The sequence below is a fragment of the Oryzias melastigma genome, linkage group LG13, assembly GCF_002922805.2.
Source record: "Oryzias melastigma strain HK-1 linkage group LG13, ASM292280v2, whole genome shotgun sequence".
NCBI classification, from domain to species: Eukaryota; Metazoa; Chordata; class Actinopteri; order Beloniformes; family Adrianichthyidae; genus Oryzias; species Oryzias melastigma.
The window spans coordinates 4,640,670-4,657,007 of record NC_050524.1 but is presented as its reverse complement, the minus strand read 5'-3'; the positions used below and the strand labels follow the sequence as shown (position 1 = coordinate 4,657,007).

General features: G+C 38.2%; 1 long non-coding RNA gene across 1 annotated transcript; it reads left to right on the top strand.

The window, feature by feature from the left end:
- Window positions 1-9,908: 9,908 nt before the first annotated feature.
- LOC118599557 lies at window positions 9,909-13,545 on the top strand. Its single transcript, XR_004948957.1, has 2 exons — window positions 9,909-11,458; window positions 12,445-13,545. It is a non-coding gene; the product is annotated as an uncharacterized LOC118599557 (long non-coding RNA).
- The last annotated feature ends 2,793 nt before the right edge of the window (window positions 13,546-16,338 follow it).

Genomic DNA, 16,338 nt, shown 5'->3' with positions numbered 1-16,338 from the left:
TCATACCGTACAACATTTACAAAAGTAGATACAAACTTAAAATTATTTTCTTCAGGTACCTGCAAATGTAGTAAAATCATAAATGTAGATTCCATCTAACCTTTGGATTGTTCACAATGCCACATTTCCACCTATAATTTTTTCAATTTACATTCAAAGGTAGCTTCCCATCGTGGCTCGAGAGAAAAGGGGAAGAAAAAAAGAAAAACACACATTAAAAAAAACAAAACAAAACATCAAAGAATGGAAACATATGGAACATATGGTCTTTTCCCTATCTCCACCCCCCCTACATGTGCCACCTTATTCCCTTGAAATATATGTTAGAACTGGGAGCCATTTATCCCTAAATATATCACTTTTCATTTGAAGTCTTGCTGTGACTTCTTCCATATTGTATACATCTTTCAGTTTGTTCTTCCATTGGGTAATTGTAGGTGGTTGTATCTTACACCAAGAGGCTGTGATCATTTTCTTTGCGATGAGCAGCAGAATTCTTAACAAAAAGAAATTACAGTTGGATCTAATATTGCTCTTAAATATGCCCAATACAGCTGAAGTTGGCTCCAATACTATTTTAATACTCAAGCAATTTTCAATTTCATTTTGCACCGCTTTCCAGAAATTGACCAATTTAGGACAATCCCAAAATATGTGAGTATGGTCCCCCACAAGGCCACATCCCCTCCAGCATTTATCTGATGTCCCAATAAATTTTGACACAACTGAGGGTGTCTTAAAAAATCTAACTTTTGTCTTCCAATCGAATTCCCTCAGCGTTGGGCTGTTAGTAGTTTTGTTTCCCTCTCAAAGTGTTAATTTCCAGTCTTCATCTTCAATTATGGTGTTCATTTCCAATTCCCATTTTCCTTTTATGTGCTGTGTATCTTCTGTGTTGGCTGTTTGTAGTATCTTATAAATATGAGATATGTGTTTGTTAGTAATTTCTTTTTTGATTATGGATGTAAAAAATAGCTCAAATTTTGAAGGTGGGGCTTGCAGATTTGCCAAAATATTATGTTTATTAATATAGTGTCTTAGTTGTAGATATTTATAAAAATCGTGGCCTGGGAGATTATATTTCTGTTTGAGTTGCTGAAAGGACATTAGATTTCCATTTTCAAACATTTGACCCAATGTAATTGAACCGTTTTTATCCCAGTTGTTTAGACTCTGTGCAGGTGGAAATTCAGGATTATGATGGATTTGTATTCATCTGTACATTGAGTTGGGAAGCTTCAGGGTCTTTCTAACTTTCATCCATATAGATAGAGTGTTCTTCACCAGTTCATTTGTAATTTTACTTTTTAATCTTATAGTTTGACTTACAAATGGTATGGTATCGAGATGTACATTCGGACAATCACCCTGCTCCATATGAAATCCCATGGCTAAAAGGGTATTGTTCAATTCAATTCAATTTTATTTATATAGCCCAAAATCACAAAGGAATTTGCCTCATTGGGATTCAAAATATGGACAATAGTTAAAAACTAAGACTACATAAACTGGTTATCCCTGCCCTTAGACCCTCCCTCCCGGTAAGGAAAAACTCCTAAATAAACCTGAGTCAGGAAAAAAGAAGAAACCTTAGGGATTCCCACATGAAGGAGAGATCCTATCCCAGGACGGACAGGCGATACCAGAACAGTTAAAGAAAGATTAGCTTCTACAACTATGTATCTAAGAGTTCATTCAGATGGGGCTGAGGGACGAGTGATGATGAAGTCCATAGTCAAGATGAAGCAGAAGTGCAGTCTACGGCCAGGAGCAGGAGGACAGATGACCCAGCAGGAATCACTCTCACTCAGAGATGCAGGATGGTGTCGGGGGCGTGGTCCACGGCCAAGAGTGGGAGCGTGGGCGATCCACCGGGGATCTGAAATCTCTCCCGCTCCCCAGAGGAGAGTGGGAAAGAAGAACAACATGTGAATGGAACTGCACCAACAAAAGCATGGAGAACTAAATACAATAAATAATAAAGAATAGAAGAGAGGAGAAGTAGATGAGAATAGAGAACAGAACCCCAGAGCTGATCTGAAAAATAACGCTGATGGAAAATCTAAATTTATATTTAAACGCATCAATATTAATTTATTAATCTAGCCTCACAAGGACCACATGAGAGGGAATATTCTCTGATTACTAGCTAGCCTGGCAGAACGCCTGTCCAAAGAGGAATGTTTTAAGGCTAGTTTTGAAGGTAGAAACTGTGCTGGCCTCTCTGACATGAGCTGGGAGCTTATTCCATAGAACAGGGGCTTGATGGCTGAAGGTTCTACCTCCAACTGTACTTTTAGAAATTCTAGGAACTACAAGCAGTCCAGCATTTTGTGAACGAAGTGTTCTGACTGGTTGGTAAGGAACTATGAGATCTCTAATATAGGATGGGGCCACACCATTCAGAGCCTTATAGGTTAACAGGAGGATTTTGAACTTGATCCTGGATTCAACTGGTAGCCAGTGGAGAGAAGCTAACACAGGAGTGATGTGTTCTCTTCTACTAGTTCCTGCTAACAATCTTGCTGCTGCATTCTGGACAAGCTGAAAACTTTTTAAAGAACTTTTCGGGCATGCTATTAGTAAAGAGTTACAGTAATCCAGTCTAGACGTAACAAATGCATGGATGAGTTTTTCAGCATCACTTTTAGATAACATATTTTTAATCTTAGCGATATTACGTAGATGAAAAAATGCAGTTTTACAAGCTTGAGATATGTGAGCCTTAAATGATAAATCCTGGTCAAATAAAACCCCTAAGTTTCTGACTGAAGAATTGGAGGCAACATTTACACCATCCAGGGAGACTATCTGATCTGAGAGAGCATCTCTCAGGTGTTTAGGACCCAGTATCATGACCTCAGTTTTCTCTGGGTTCAGAAGGAGGTAATTAATTGTCATCCAGGTCTTAATGTCTCTGATGCATGAATTCAGTTTCTCTAGGTGGTCATTCTGGTCAGGTTTAATGGATAAATACAGCTGTGTATCATCTGCATAACAGTGAAAGTTAATGCTATGTTTCCTGATTATGTTTCCTAAGGGCAGCATGTAAAGCGTGAACAGAATGGGCCCTAGAACTGAGCCCTGAGGGACTCCGTAGCTAACTCTAGTACAATGAGAGGACTGTCCATTTACATTAACAAACTGGTATCTATCAGATAAATAGGATTCAAACCACTGGAGGGCAGATCCCCTGATCCCTATGTCATGCTCTAGTCTCTGGAGTAAGATGCTGTGGTCGATGGTATCAAAGGCTGCGCTGAGGTCTAACAGGACCAGAACAGAGATTAGTCCCTTTTCTGAAGCCAATAGCAAGTCATTAGTAACTCTGACCAGAGCAGTTTCAGTGCTATGGTGAGGTCTGAACCCTGACTGAAAATCTTCAAAGTGATTATTGTCCTGTAGGTGGCACTGCAGCTGCTTTACTACAACTCTTTCTAGGATTTTAGATATGAATGGGAGATTAGATATTGGTCTATAGTTGGCTAGAATGTCAGGATCCAGGCTGGGTTTTTTCAAGAGAGGTTTAACAACAGCATATTTAAAAGACTGAGGCACATAACCAGTCTCTAGAGAGGTATTTATTATGGTTAATATGGATTCACTAATAAGGGGGAAGATTTCTTTAAAAAGTTTAGTGGGGATTGGGTCTAAGAGACAAGTGGAGGTTTTAGAAGACGTAATAACTGATGCTATTTCTGCTTGGTCCACAGCAGTAAAGCAGTCTAATGTTACAGACGTTTCTATGGATGCCTTTATTTCTACGACTTCTGCCAGCTTTGGGCTGATTGTGGGAATAATAACATTTAGCTTGTGTCTAATATTTGAGATTTTACTATCAAAGAATTGAAGGAAATCTTCAGAGCTGATAGTAGCAGGAATATGTGGTTCAACCGAGCTGTGGCTGCTGGTCAGCCTGGCTATAGTACTAAAGAGAAATCTTGGGTTATTTGCATTTTCTGCTATTAAAGTTGAGTAATATTGAGTTCTCGCTTTACGCAGGGATTTTTTATAACTTAAGACAGAAAATGCCAATTGACCATATCAAATGCTCTTTGAGCATCAAAACTAATTACCATAGAGTTTTTACTATTATTTTGTGCTTGCTTAATCACATTTAGGGTTCTCCTTATATTATTAACACTTTGTCGACCTGGAATAAAACCTGTTTGGTCTGGGTGGATCAATTTTTGTATGTATTTTTGGACTCTTTTAGCTAGAATACTAGTTAGTAGTTTTAGATCATTACATAATAAACTAATGGGTCTATATCCTTCACATTGTGTTGCATCTTTTCCTTCCTTATGAATGACTGAAATGATGGCTTCCGACCATGACTCTGGCATTTCCCCATTTTCAAGAGAATAGTTAAAGATCCTCATTAATAATGGTAACAAATCTTCCATTAAACATTTATAAAACTCCCCCGGGAGGCCATCTGTTCCTGGGGACTTATTGTTTTTTAGTTTTTTAATTGCTTCCCTAATTTCAGTTTCTGTTATATTTGAAATCATTCCTGAGGCTTCTTCTGTAGACAGTGTGGGTAGGTTAAGATTGCTGAGAAAATGCTCACCTTGCTTTTCAACTTCCTCATTGTTTTGGTTTGGCTCCTCATAAAGTTTTTTGTAAAATGATGCAAAGGCATTGGCTATGTTTTTGAGATGATAGATAGTGGTATTACTTGTGGGGTCATTTATTTTGTGTACCATTCTGTCAGTCTGTTTTTCCGAAGTTGAAAAGCTAGAAGACGGCTGGCTCTATTCCCCATCTCGTAATATTTCTGTCGAGAAAATCTTAAGGCCCCCTCAGCTTTGTATGTAAGGATTGTTTCTAATGTTTTTCTAGCTTCTTTTAATTTGAATAGTGTGTCTTTTGCACCAGTATTTTTATGTTCCATTTCTAACAGCTTTATTTTTTCTTCCAAATGTATTTGTTCCTTTAATTGTAGTTTCTTTATCCGGGATGATATTTGAATAATTTTCCCCTGATTACAGCTTTAGCTCCACTCCATAAAGTTGGTGGAGTGACATCTCCATTGTCATTTGTTTCCAGGTAGTCTTTCAGGGTTTGTTTTAGTTCTTGAATTACTGCTGTATTGTTAAGCAATGATACATTTAGCCTCCAGTATTTAAAAACATTTTCTTTATAGATATCAAGCTGCAGAATTACTGGGGCATGGCCGCTCAATGTTATGGTTTCTATTTGGCAATCTAATATTTTATGCATGTGTTGCTGAGAGATACAGAAGAAGTCTATTCTAGAGTAGCTATTATGCACATTGGAGAAAAAGGTAAAGTTTTTCATGCTAGGGTTTTTATGCCTCCATGGATCTCCCAGGCCAAGTTCTGTCATCATATTATTAAGCATTTCAGTTTTTTTAGTTTGTGGACCTGTTTCTGCTGGTGTTCTATCAATTTTGCCATCTTGCACAGAGTTAAAATGTCCTCCAATTATTATTATACCCCTGGAATTTTCTGCTATCATGTTTGCAAACTCTTTGAAAAATTTATCATCAATTTCATTGGGGCATAAAGATTCACAATGGATAGTTCCTCCTCCCCCACTCGACCTATTACCATTACATACCTCCCAAATTTATCTTTTATTACTTTTTCTACTGAGAAAGCTAGTGACTTATGGATCAAACCAGCCACTCCTCTTTTATTACCATATGATGAGCCAAATGCCTGATTTACCCATTCTCTTTTAAGTTTTTCATGTTCCAACTCACTCAAATGTGTTTCTTGAAGTAGAGCTATAGAACAACACATCTTTTTTAACTGGTTAAATGTCTTTTTTCTTTTTATAGGATGATTTAAGCTGTGGACATTGTATGTGACAATCTTTAAACTGCTCATACAGTAATCATAAGGTTCTTCAGATGTATATTTCTTCCTTGGTTATAGACAATATTACCTGACATGTACCTGACAACTAGTGAATGCACTTTTGGAAAGTTTTTCAAAATACTGTTTCCACTAAATAAACTGAACATTTTCAACAGTTTGTCAAACCGACTTCCAAACAGTGAACAAACCACACAAGTGTCCTCAAAAATGGCCGCTGTGAAAGCAGAGGGAGGTGACGAAAGTCCTCCTCCGCATGGTAACACTTTGTGTAGTGGCAACAGTCTATCAGCACGGGGCTCTGCAGGTTGCCTTGGCAAAATAGTTGTTAAAAGAAAAAGTAAATATAACAAAAATAACAAAGGTATCTTACTAACCTCTAGGAAGGGGGAAAGGAATCCTCCTTATATATATAATCGTAATTAAACCTGTTGTCACTAGCCTTTTTATTTATCTTAATATATATAATCGTAATTAAACCTGTTGTCACTAGCCTTTTTATTTATCTTAAACAAAAGAATCTGGATTATCTGCATACTATATATTTTCAATAGTTTTTTTTTCTTCTTTTTTCTCTTTCTTCCTTTTAACTTCACATTTATTCATCACGTCTTGAAAATGACTGCAAGTCCATGGTGCTCAGTGCTCCTTCTCCGCCTTTTTTCGCTCCGGTGATCCAGGTGTTGCGCAGCATCTTCTCCCGAAGGTTCTCTCTCTCATCCACTGTGACGCGTATTCCCATCTGCTTGAGGGTTGGTGCTGCCTCTGAGAGTGTAGAGAACATATTCACTCCAGTACTCGTGTAGATCTTCAGCTTGGCAGGGAACGGAGAGACGGCTTTCACTTTCTTCTCTTTAAGTTGTTTAATCACTTCCCTCACTTCTTTGCGCTTCTTCTGAACTTCTGCGGTGTAGTCCTGGTCAAAAAACACCTTTTTGTCTTTGTATACAACTCCATTGCTCTTCCAGGCCTCTTGTAGTATTCGGTCTTTCGCTCTGTAGTCCCAGAATGTGACGATAATGGACCTCGGTGGCTCAGTCTCCTTCGGTTTTGTTGTCAGTGAGCGGTGCGCTCTCTCCACACCGAGGTCCAAATCCACTGGTAATTTCAGGGCTGTGCGGATCATGGCGATTACAAATCCAATCATGTCATTCTTCTCTTCGCCTTCACGTATCCCGTACACGCGAAGGTTGTTACGCCTCGCTCTGGATTCAAGATCTTTGCATTTAGTGGACACTTTGGCTTCTCGCTGTAGCAAGTAACGAATCGCTCTTTCATGGCGGTGCTGCTGGTCTTCGGTGTCAATTACTTTTTGATGTGTGTCCGCCATTTGTTGTTCAAGTATCGTTGTACGTTCCGCGACATCTTTCATGGTGGATTCCAACCTTGCCAAAGTAATTTTGGTTTCTTTACACGCATCTGCATGCTCCTTTCTGAAACTTTTTAGCATTGCTAGCATTGTCGCCATGTTTTCTTCTGGTTCGTCCATGTCCGTTTCGTCAATATGCTCGCGTTTTTCCTCTTTTCGGGAAGATCTGGTCTCTAGTTTTCTTTGACTAGACCTTTAAGCTTACTTTTTTTTGTTAATTTTTGGTAAAGTGTATGCAGATTTTCTTTCCTTAGGCTAGTTTTAAGGTATTTCCCCGGAGCGTCGAAATCAAGCTGCGCCCTTTGTCACGACGTCACCGGAAGTCCTTAAGATGTTTTTTGAACAATAAAAGTGAGCCCAGTTCTCTGATGTTCCGAGGGACAGAGTTCCATTCCTGTGCCGCTGTAACTGAGAATGTTTTTTTTGGCTAAAGACACTTTTCCGCAGAGGGACGACCCTCGTGTGACTCGATGTGAGCTGGATCGAACGGTTACAAACTGATTAAGTGGAGGAGATGACAAACCATGTATTATTTTCTATAACAGACAAAGGTTTGAATACTTGATGAAATTCTTCCAGGTTAACAGTTTATGTTTCTGTAAAAAATGGCAATGGTGATATCTTAATTGTTTTTTGTCCAAAACTTTGACTGTTTGTTTATAAAGGGATTCTAACGGCTTCAGAGTTGTTTCGTTTGCCTGTGACCAGGTTGTGATGCAATATGTTATATGGGAAAAGATCATAGCATTCATGAACATCCTAGCAGCCTGTAATGATAACTGTGGTCTTATGAACCGGAAATTTGATAAATTGAACTTCACCTGATTAGAGACTCTTTTTATTTGTGATTCAAACTTCAGATTAGAATCAATCAGGATCCCAAGATACTTAAATTCTGACACAACTTTAATTTTGTTTCCAGCCACAAAAACGTCCGCTTCTGGTGTTTTAGAAAAAAACATTGCAACTGTTTTATTAACGTTTGGTTTTAAACTCGACTGATTTAACCAATGCATGATATCAGACATTGATTGTGTAAGTTTCTCAGCGACTTGAGTCATGTTTTCACCATGTGTATAAATTACTGTATCGTCAGCATACATTTGAATAGAGGCATTCACACAAACTGAAGGCAGATCATTTATATAAAGGGAAAAAAAACAGAGGGCCTAGAATGGATCCTTGGAACACCAGTATACAGATTGATAGGAGGGGAGAGATACTCATTCAACCTGACTGACTGTACTCTATTAGACAGATAGGAGTCTATCCATTTTATTGCATGAGGTAAAAAGTTGAATTTAGTTAGTTTTGTCAGCAGTAATTGATGATTTATCGTGTCAAAAGCTTTCTTCAAATCTATAAATACAGCACCAACTACACCACCTTTATCCAATGATTGCTTGATGTTTTCTATGAAAAAACAATTGGCTGTCTCAGTTGAGTGCCGAGCTCCACATATCCAAGCCCTACTCATGACTGATTACCTGCCTCAGGTGTGTCCAGCCAATTAGACCATGCCAGAGCAGGGTATTTTGGATATCATGCAGGAATGTGGCCCTTGAGGCCTAGAGTTGCCTATTTTTGCTCTAAAGCATTTCAGATCAAAGTACTTTTTTGAATGTTAATTTCAACAATAGCTTCTATTGAGACGTGATTTCCCGTCAATCCTAGGACGCCTCCCAGTTTTAAATCTAATATTGTTGATCTCCCTCTGTAAATATATATAAATATTATGTTAAAAGAACATGTTGTCATGCTGATGAACTTCTGTTTTCTTTTGGTCTCTCAGTGTTCAGTTGTAAGTCAAACTTCTTTTCCATCCACATAAGTTTTACATACTACAAAGTGGGGCCTCTTTTCATCTTTGTACATCTTTTGCACAACAGGCCACAGCGCAGCTCTGTGAAGACTTCTCATAAATAGGTGTTTTTTTTTTTACAGATTTCTCTTGACTTCAGCTCGTACTAAGCAGTAGCCAACAGGATAAGAGAATGTTCCTCTGACCTTAATAAATATATTACATATTACATTACAAATATTTCATCACTTCCTCTTTGTGACACACATTGCGATGGCTAAGCAGTTTAAGTTAAATGTACTGATGTCATTGTCTTTTTTTTTGTACGTTTGTTGTTCCAAGGTTGTGAACCTTGTAGTTAACTATCAAAAAATGTAGATTTTCTTTTTTTCAAATAAAGATCACATTTTTTTCATGTGGAGCAAGGCTACTTGTAATTTGCTTCTTGAAACTTAATTACCCTAACTGGCAGAAAAGAAACTGGTAACTACAACAAGGAAAGAGGCAAGTTAAAGAAGGATGAAGACAAGTGATAAAGGCTTTAGAGAAAGAGGGAAGAGACAGATCAGATGAGAGGTATATACTGTGCATATTATAGTATGACTTTTTCGGTAAAAGTTACAAATTACTATAAATAATTGGCAATTGAAATAAATGACAGCAGAACAAGTTGTGGAGAGAAAAAAACAGCTGTCTAAAAAAGAGAAGGGCACAGAAAAAAAACGGAACAAGTTGCCACAATGCTCAAAAACTTTAATAGAAAGTTCTTCTTTACTCCATAAACTTCTCCCTTCTTTTGTAAGGGTTTTGACTCCGCCACCAATGTTTCAGGTCCAGGAAATGCCCCTGGGCGGAGCGTATGCTGTGAGGAGGATAAGCCATTGAAAACTCCTGTCCCGTTCTGTACGCACCATTTTCAAACAAACAAAACTATCTGCTATAATGCTGGGCTTTTTTGCAGTGGCTCTTTATTCTACAAAGGTAAAGTTTAGAGTACATGCAAACCAAATGGATAATCTCCAGGATGCTCGAGCGTATGCTACGAAAGTGAGTCATGTCAGCAGTCTTTTCAACTTCAATTCTGCGCATCATCTCCAGAATGCTCGAGCGTATGCTACGAAAGAGAGTCATCTCAGCATTCGTTTCGACCTCGATTTTGTGCGTCATCTCTGGAATGCTCGAGCGTATGCTACGAAAGAGAGTCATCTCAGCATTCGTTTCGACATCGATTTTGTGCGTCATCTCTGGAATGCTCGAGCGTATGCTACGAAAGAGAGTCATGTCAGCATTCGTTTCGACATCGATTTTGTGCGTCATCTCTGGAATGCTCGAGCGTATGCTACGAAAGAGAGTCATCTCAGCATTCGTTTCAACGTCGATTTTGTGCGTCATCTCCAGAATGCTTGAGCGTATGCTACGAAAGAGAGTCATCTCAGCATTCGTTATAACGTCGATTCTGTGGATCATCTCCAGAATGCTCGAGCGTATGCTACGAAAGTGAGTCATGTCAGCAGTCTTTTCAACTTCAATTCTGCGCATCATCTCTGGAATGCTCGAGCGTATGCTACGAAAGTGAGTCATCTCAGCATTCGTTTCGCTTTCGCCTTAATTAAATTAAATTAACAAGTCAAGAAATCTTTAAAATTTTAAATAAAAAAATTTGACTTGCCATTGTGTCTTTGCTTTTTTGTTAGTTTTTTGGAAAGGAATACCATTAGCTAATATTGGAGTTTGAAGTTTTTGTGTACAAATTCTATTTAAAAGTTTACAGCTCTAAGAGATCCTGGAGTGGTGACCCGTCGGTAAGTCAGAACATCGTTAAAATCAGTAGTTAAATGTTGTTAAAAACCCTTCCGCTCTCTTTGGGGTCCAGATGACTCCAACCACATATGGATGTGTGATTCCTTCCATGACAAATGTGGAAAAAAGGTAGACAGAATTTTATGTCCGTCATGGACATTAGTGAAACTCAAAAGTCAATGATAAAAAAAGTTCAGCGCACTGTCTTGTGGGGTCCAGATGACCCCACTTTTAATGTAAACAGGCCAAGGAGAGTGGAAGGGTTACATAAATTCTGAAAGGCGAGGCTGTTTCTCCTTTGGATGTGTGGTGTCCATGCAACTGTGAGAACGATTTGTTTAAATATTTAAGTTTCTACTAATCTAACTTGCACTGGATCAATCCTTTGTTCAGGTAAGGCACAATAACTCCTATATCTGCTTTGGTTGTGCAGCATAAAATACTTTTGGTTGATTAATACTTGCAATAAGGAGACACTTCTTGGCAATCATGATTTGATGTGAATGTGGATTTCATTCTGCTCTCCAAAAGTGTGTATGATTACAGAGAAGTGAGTTTTTATGCTGAGAGTGGAGAAAGGACACGATGAAACCCGGAGGTCCATGGGAAGCAACAGTGCGAGCCAGTTTGATCAAGAACAGGGTGTGTGCCATTTAAACCATATTCCAGGTTGAAGAGGGAACCACATGTATCTGGTCTCTGATGTTTGGGTGCTTCATCTATCTTTGTTCCTGACTGAGGGGTCCATAAGTGTGTGCACAATGGTACTGTGATGGTGGTCAGGTGTTTGATGGGTCACACACTAGTGAAACTTCATCATCTAATGCTAAGATCATGCTATATTAACTGCTCACAGGAAAAAATAAAACTGAAAAGGAAAGGAAAGATAGTAGAGAAAGGCTGACAGAAACTCAGAGAGGAACATGTCAGTGGAAGTTCCTCTGAACACAGAGCAGCCCAATCTGGAATTTAAGTGAAGTACACGCAAGACTGCCAAGTTATTGTCAATGATGTTCCATCTATGTGCTGACTTTTACTTTGTTTTTAATGACAGGTTTTAGATTGAAGCCTAAGACAAGTTTTTTCCCTGGTGTGAGCATGTGAGTTAAAGAGACAACTATGACTGAAGACCAAGGTGGTCTGTATGGTCAACAGGGTCTTAAAGGAAGGAATATGGGTTTATTACCACTTTTGAACAATAGTGCACAAATTGACCTAAAATAAGTTCAGTGTTCACTTTGGTGTTAAGTTTTGACAAAATGACATTTGCAAAGTAAGATTTTCTAAGTAGACTATTACTAAGATAACCTGGCAATATTCAGGCTTTTGTTTGGTTTATGACTGATCTGGAGAAAAGGGGCAGAGAAGACTGGTTTATGCATAGCTTAAAAGATTGTAAATGATGCTCCTCTGCCAAAATATGGATGCAACACTTTGGATGATAATAGTAAACACATTTCCGTAGCTCCAGTTTTTTTAAAAGCTGGAGTTGGATGAGGCCCTGTGTTTCAGTTGCAGAAGCCCAAATTGGGTGATCCCAATGTAGGAGAAAAAAGGCAACTATGTTCGAGGAGATAGATGGAGTGCTGTGGAATTATCTTTTCATTTCTTTATTTTTTCTTTTGTAGAACAGCTGTTTTCTGCAACTGAAGGATCACAAGTAACATCGTTCTGTTCTGATGAAGACGGAAATGAAAGAGATGAAAGAGGAGGATTGCAAGAACATGACTTGGTCATGATCAACGACTTTGACCTGTTTACTGGTCAAGAAGGGCGCGAGACTGAGAATCTGGGCAGAGAAGATTGGGACTAGAACAAAGTTTGTGAAAAAAAACACACAAATTGGAGTGTAATGCTATATGATCACTGTTGAACTCTGCATATTTTGCAGATCATTTTACATGTTTTTGTTTTCAAAATACTTTTGCTTTGTTTTGTTTTAGGCGATGCATCTGTATTCATATGTACCCTGTGTGGTTACTGCTGGACGGCGCCAGAGTAGCAATATAATTTTTCCCGTATCTAATTAACAGTCTAATCAAAAATCAAAGGGTCTGTTCGCCGACGGGTTTTTTCGATATTGCACATATGAGTTATAGGTGCATGCCTAGTTTTACATCATCGGTTGAGTCCAGTGAGGTAATACAGTGAGCAGCTGACGGACAAAATAAGTAATGCGTTAGTGTATATTTTACAGTTACATTGGAGTATACCCTTTTGGTTGTTAAGTCAGTAGTATTTTGCAGTTTTTTATTTTTACAACTCACATCTTGTTACTCATCAGTATTATTTTTATATTTATTTCGTGCCAGTACTTGCTTACCAGCATTCTTTGGTTAACACTCACTCATTTTTGTGTTATTTAATGTTACTCATTCTGGATCAGTACCTAAAGTGTTTTTGTATATCTGTCTGGTGTTACTGGCAAATTTTATGGACTGGGGTTGGATCGCTAAATGGGTTAACTCTCTATACAAGTTTTCTCAATAAGTGTTGTGACCATTATTTCCAGGTAGATTTCCCGCTGGGCCCCACCACTGAGATTGGCCAAGACACACATGGTTTTGTTATTATGGGAAAAAAGTAAAATGTGCTAAGAATGACGTCCCCCAGTCTATAAAAGTTATGGGTAACAGAAAATTGGGGCTTCTTCTTGACTGGGTTTGAATTTGTTTGGGATGCCGAGATCTTCTGTTTATTTCTTGAATAAACAGACCCTTTGAACAGAAGTCAGATTCCAGCTTCATTTTTGTTTCAAGTTAATTATTTGCCTCAGCAGCATCAGCAAAAAGCTTAACTTCTGCTTAAAACATGAACACCCAAGTCAACGGTGACACTAAAGTAAATAGATGTTTCAGAGTGATGCAATGTTTATTATTGATTTATGTCGGGGGAATGGAAAATGAATTTGGGAAACAAAACTATGACCTGATGGAGAACCTCAATGCATAGGATCCTGACACATTCAAAAATGTTACCAAGATGAAGCTTTTGCTCCTACTGTAGACGTGGAAGTTGAGGTGGCTCACAATTAAGAAAAAAAAAATGAAGCAGTCTTCTCAATCATATGCGGAAAGTGGGAAAAAAACGAGATTGAGGCCAAATCAATTTTTTTTATTTTAAAAGCCAGTCAAAATATGTAAATATATAAGCAAGCTACAAAACTTTTTAGATTGATTAAATAATATATTTTTAAATATATATTTTATACTACATGGTGATTTGAGACTTGTAAAACTAAATCATGTTTTAACAACAAGCTTTTATCAGGCAGTCAAAGCATGAGTTTGTTAGTGAAACAAAAAACAAGTACGGCCAGTTTATTTGCATCATGGGATTTCAATATAACCAAAGCAACGGATGAGAAAGGTCATGTTAGACGGTGAAGAAGGAAGTTCATTATGGTAGAAAGTTCTCCTGCAAAAACAGATACAGGAGAAGTTCAGAGGAATTCTGAGAATTCATATGCATAACAATCTGCGCTTCTTCTAACTAATCTCTTTTTACAACAAACATTTTCCTGGTCTTCTTAACTATCTAAGTTCAAGATGGCAGATACTATAAACTGAGGCATGCCTCCTCCTGAGTTTAAACGCTCCAGGATGAAACATGTAATTTATACCACTGTTGACGGGAAAGTCATTGTTGAGGAGGAACTACTTAATTTTCTGGTTGTAAAAATCAAAACAATGAGTCAAGATAAAATTATCACTTTGGCTGTGAACACTACAAAACTTTTTAGATTGATTAAATAATATATTTTTTAAATATATATTTTATATCACTTGGTGATTTGAGACTTGTAAAACTAAATGATGTTTTAACAACAAGCTTTTATCAGGCAGTCAAAGCATGAGTTTGTTAGTGAAACAAAAAACAAGTACGGCCAGTTTATTTGCATCATGGGATTTCAATATAACCAAAGCAACGGATGAGAAAGGTCATGTTAGACGGTGAAGAAGGAAGTTCATTATGGTAGAAAGTTCTCCTGCAAAAACAGATACAGGAGAAGTTCAGAGGAATTCTGAGAATTCATATGCATACTAATCTAATATGCTAACATATGGTAACATTATTGTTTAATTTGTTATCTACTTGAGTTTTTAGGCTAACTGATTTAATTTACTGAGGAATTTTATGCTAATTTGGAGTTCAGCTAATGATTAGGCAACAAGCTAGCTTTTTTGCTAATTTGGTATCTACGAAGGTTAAGGGTAAAAACGTTTAAAAAATTCCATTTTGAGAAATGCTAGTTTCTTTTTAAAGTTTTACTTTTGTTCATGCCAAAAACAGACATGACATGATTCATATTTACTAAAAAAAAAAAGATGGTCATGAATGAAAATTCAAATTTTATAAAATGCTATTATACGACTCCTAGGTTTTGATCAGTAGAAAACAAGCCCAAATGGCTCTTTTACTGTTAAAGGTTGCTGACTTCTGTGTTAGACGGTGAAGAAGGAAGCTCATTATGGTAAAAAGTTCTCCTGGAAAAACAGATAAAGGAGAAGTTCAAAAGAAATTCTGTGAATTCACATGTAAACTAATTTGAGGTTTCTGTACTAAAGAATGCAGTTAAAATTGGTGAGTGTGAGGAACAGGTGCAGGCGTTTGGATCCATATGCAGACATTTTTAATGGCGAACACAACCAGACGGGCAAGACAAGACGTAGTCAGAACAGCCAGAAGTCAAGGCACAGGAGCAGATCATAAGATCAAAACTTGGACTGAATGCAACTGTTCAGAGTCCTCCCTCTGAACAGTGCGCTTAGAGCGAGTAAGCTAAGAGTTGCCACCCAGTGGAAATAAAAAAAAAAAAATCATTATTACGTTATACTGTGAAAACTTTATTGTAAGAACAAAATGATCAGTTTCCAGCAGAGATTTTGCGCCACAGAAAGCTCCTCTTTCCCCTGAGGAGACAACATCTGACCGGCGGGTCGGGCGCGGTGGTTGCCATGGACAAGCTGTTCGTGGATGGTCGCCTCTTCCGGACCCCAGGATCACCCCGTAGTTGTATTGTAGATTCCCCCCCACACGCATACACTGCTTCGTCTGAGATGTGCTGTGAAACATCTGCTAAGCTTATTTAAATGAATGGAAATGAGATCAACCAGCCCCCACACCTCCTCTCAGGAAAGACTTTTTTTTTCACTCCTCTCCCATGTTTCTGTGTATATTATGTTTGTGTTTTTTTTTTCTTTTTCTCTATAATTCTTTCTGTCAAATCCCCCCCTCTCTCCCTTCTCCTCCCTATCCACCTTATTCCCAGCCCCCATGAGCCTTTGAATTATGGGTGATACTTCCGGTAGACGCCAGAACTCGCATTTATTTATATTACAACTGTGGAGCCGACAGCGCAATTCCTCCTGTTTTGGATCTATAACTACATATAAATGTGGGAACACCAGCTGTCATATCTTAAAAGAGGCGACGTAACAATTCCAGGGTCTGCTAAAATTGAGGGATTGGAGGATGACCTTAAACTTAAATTGTCTAATGGGACCCCCGCTCCCCACAGA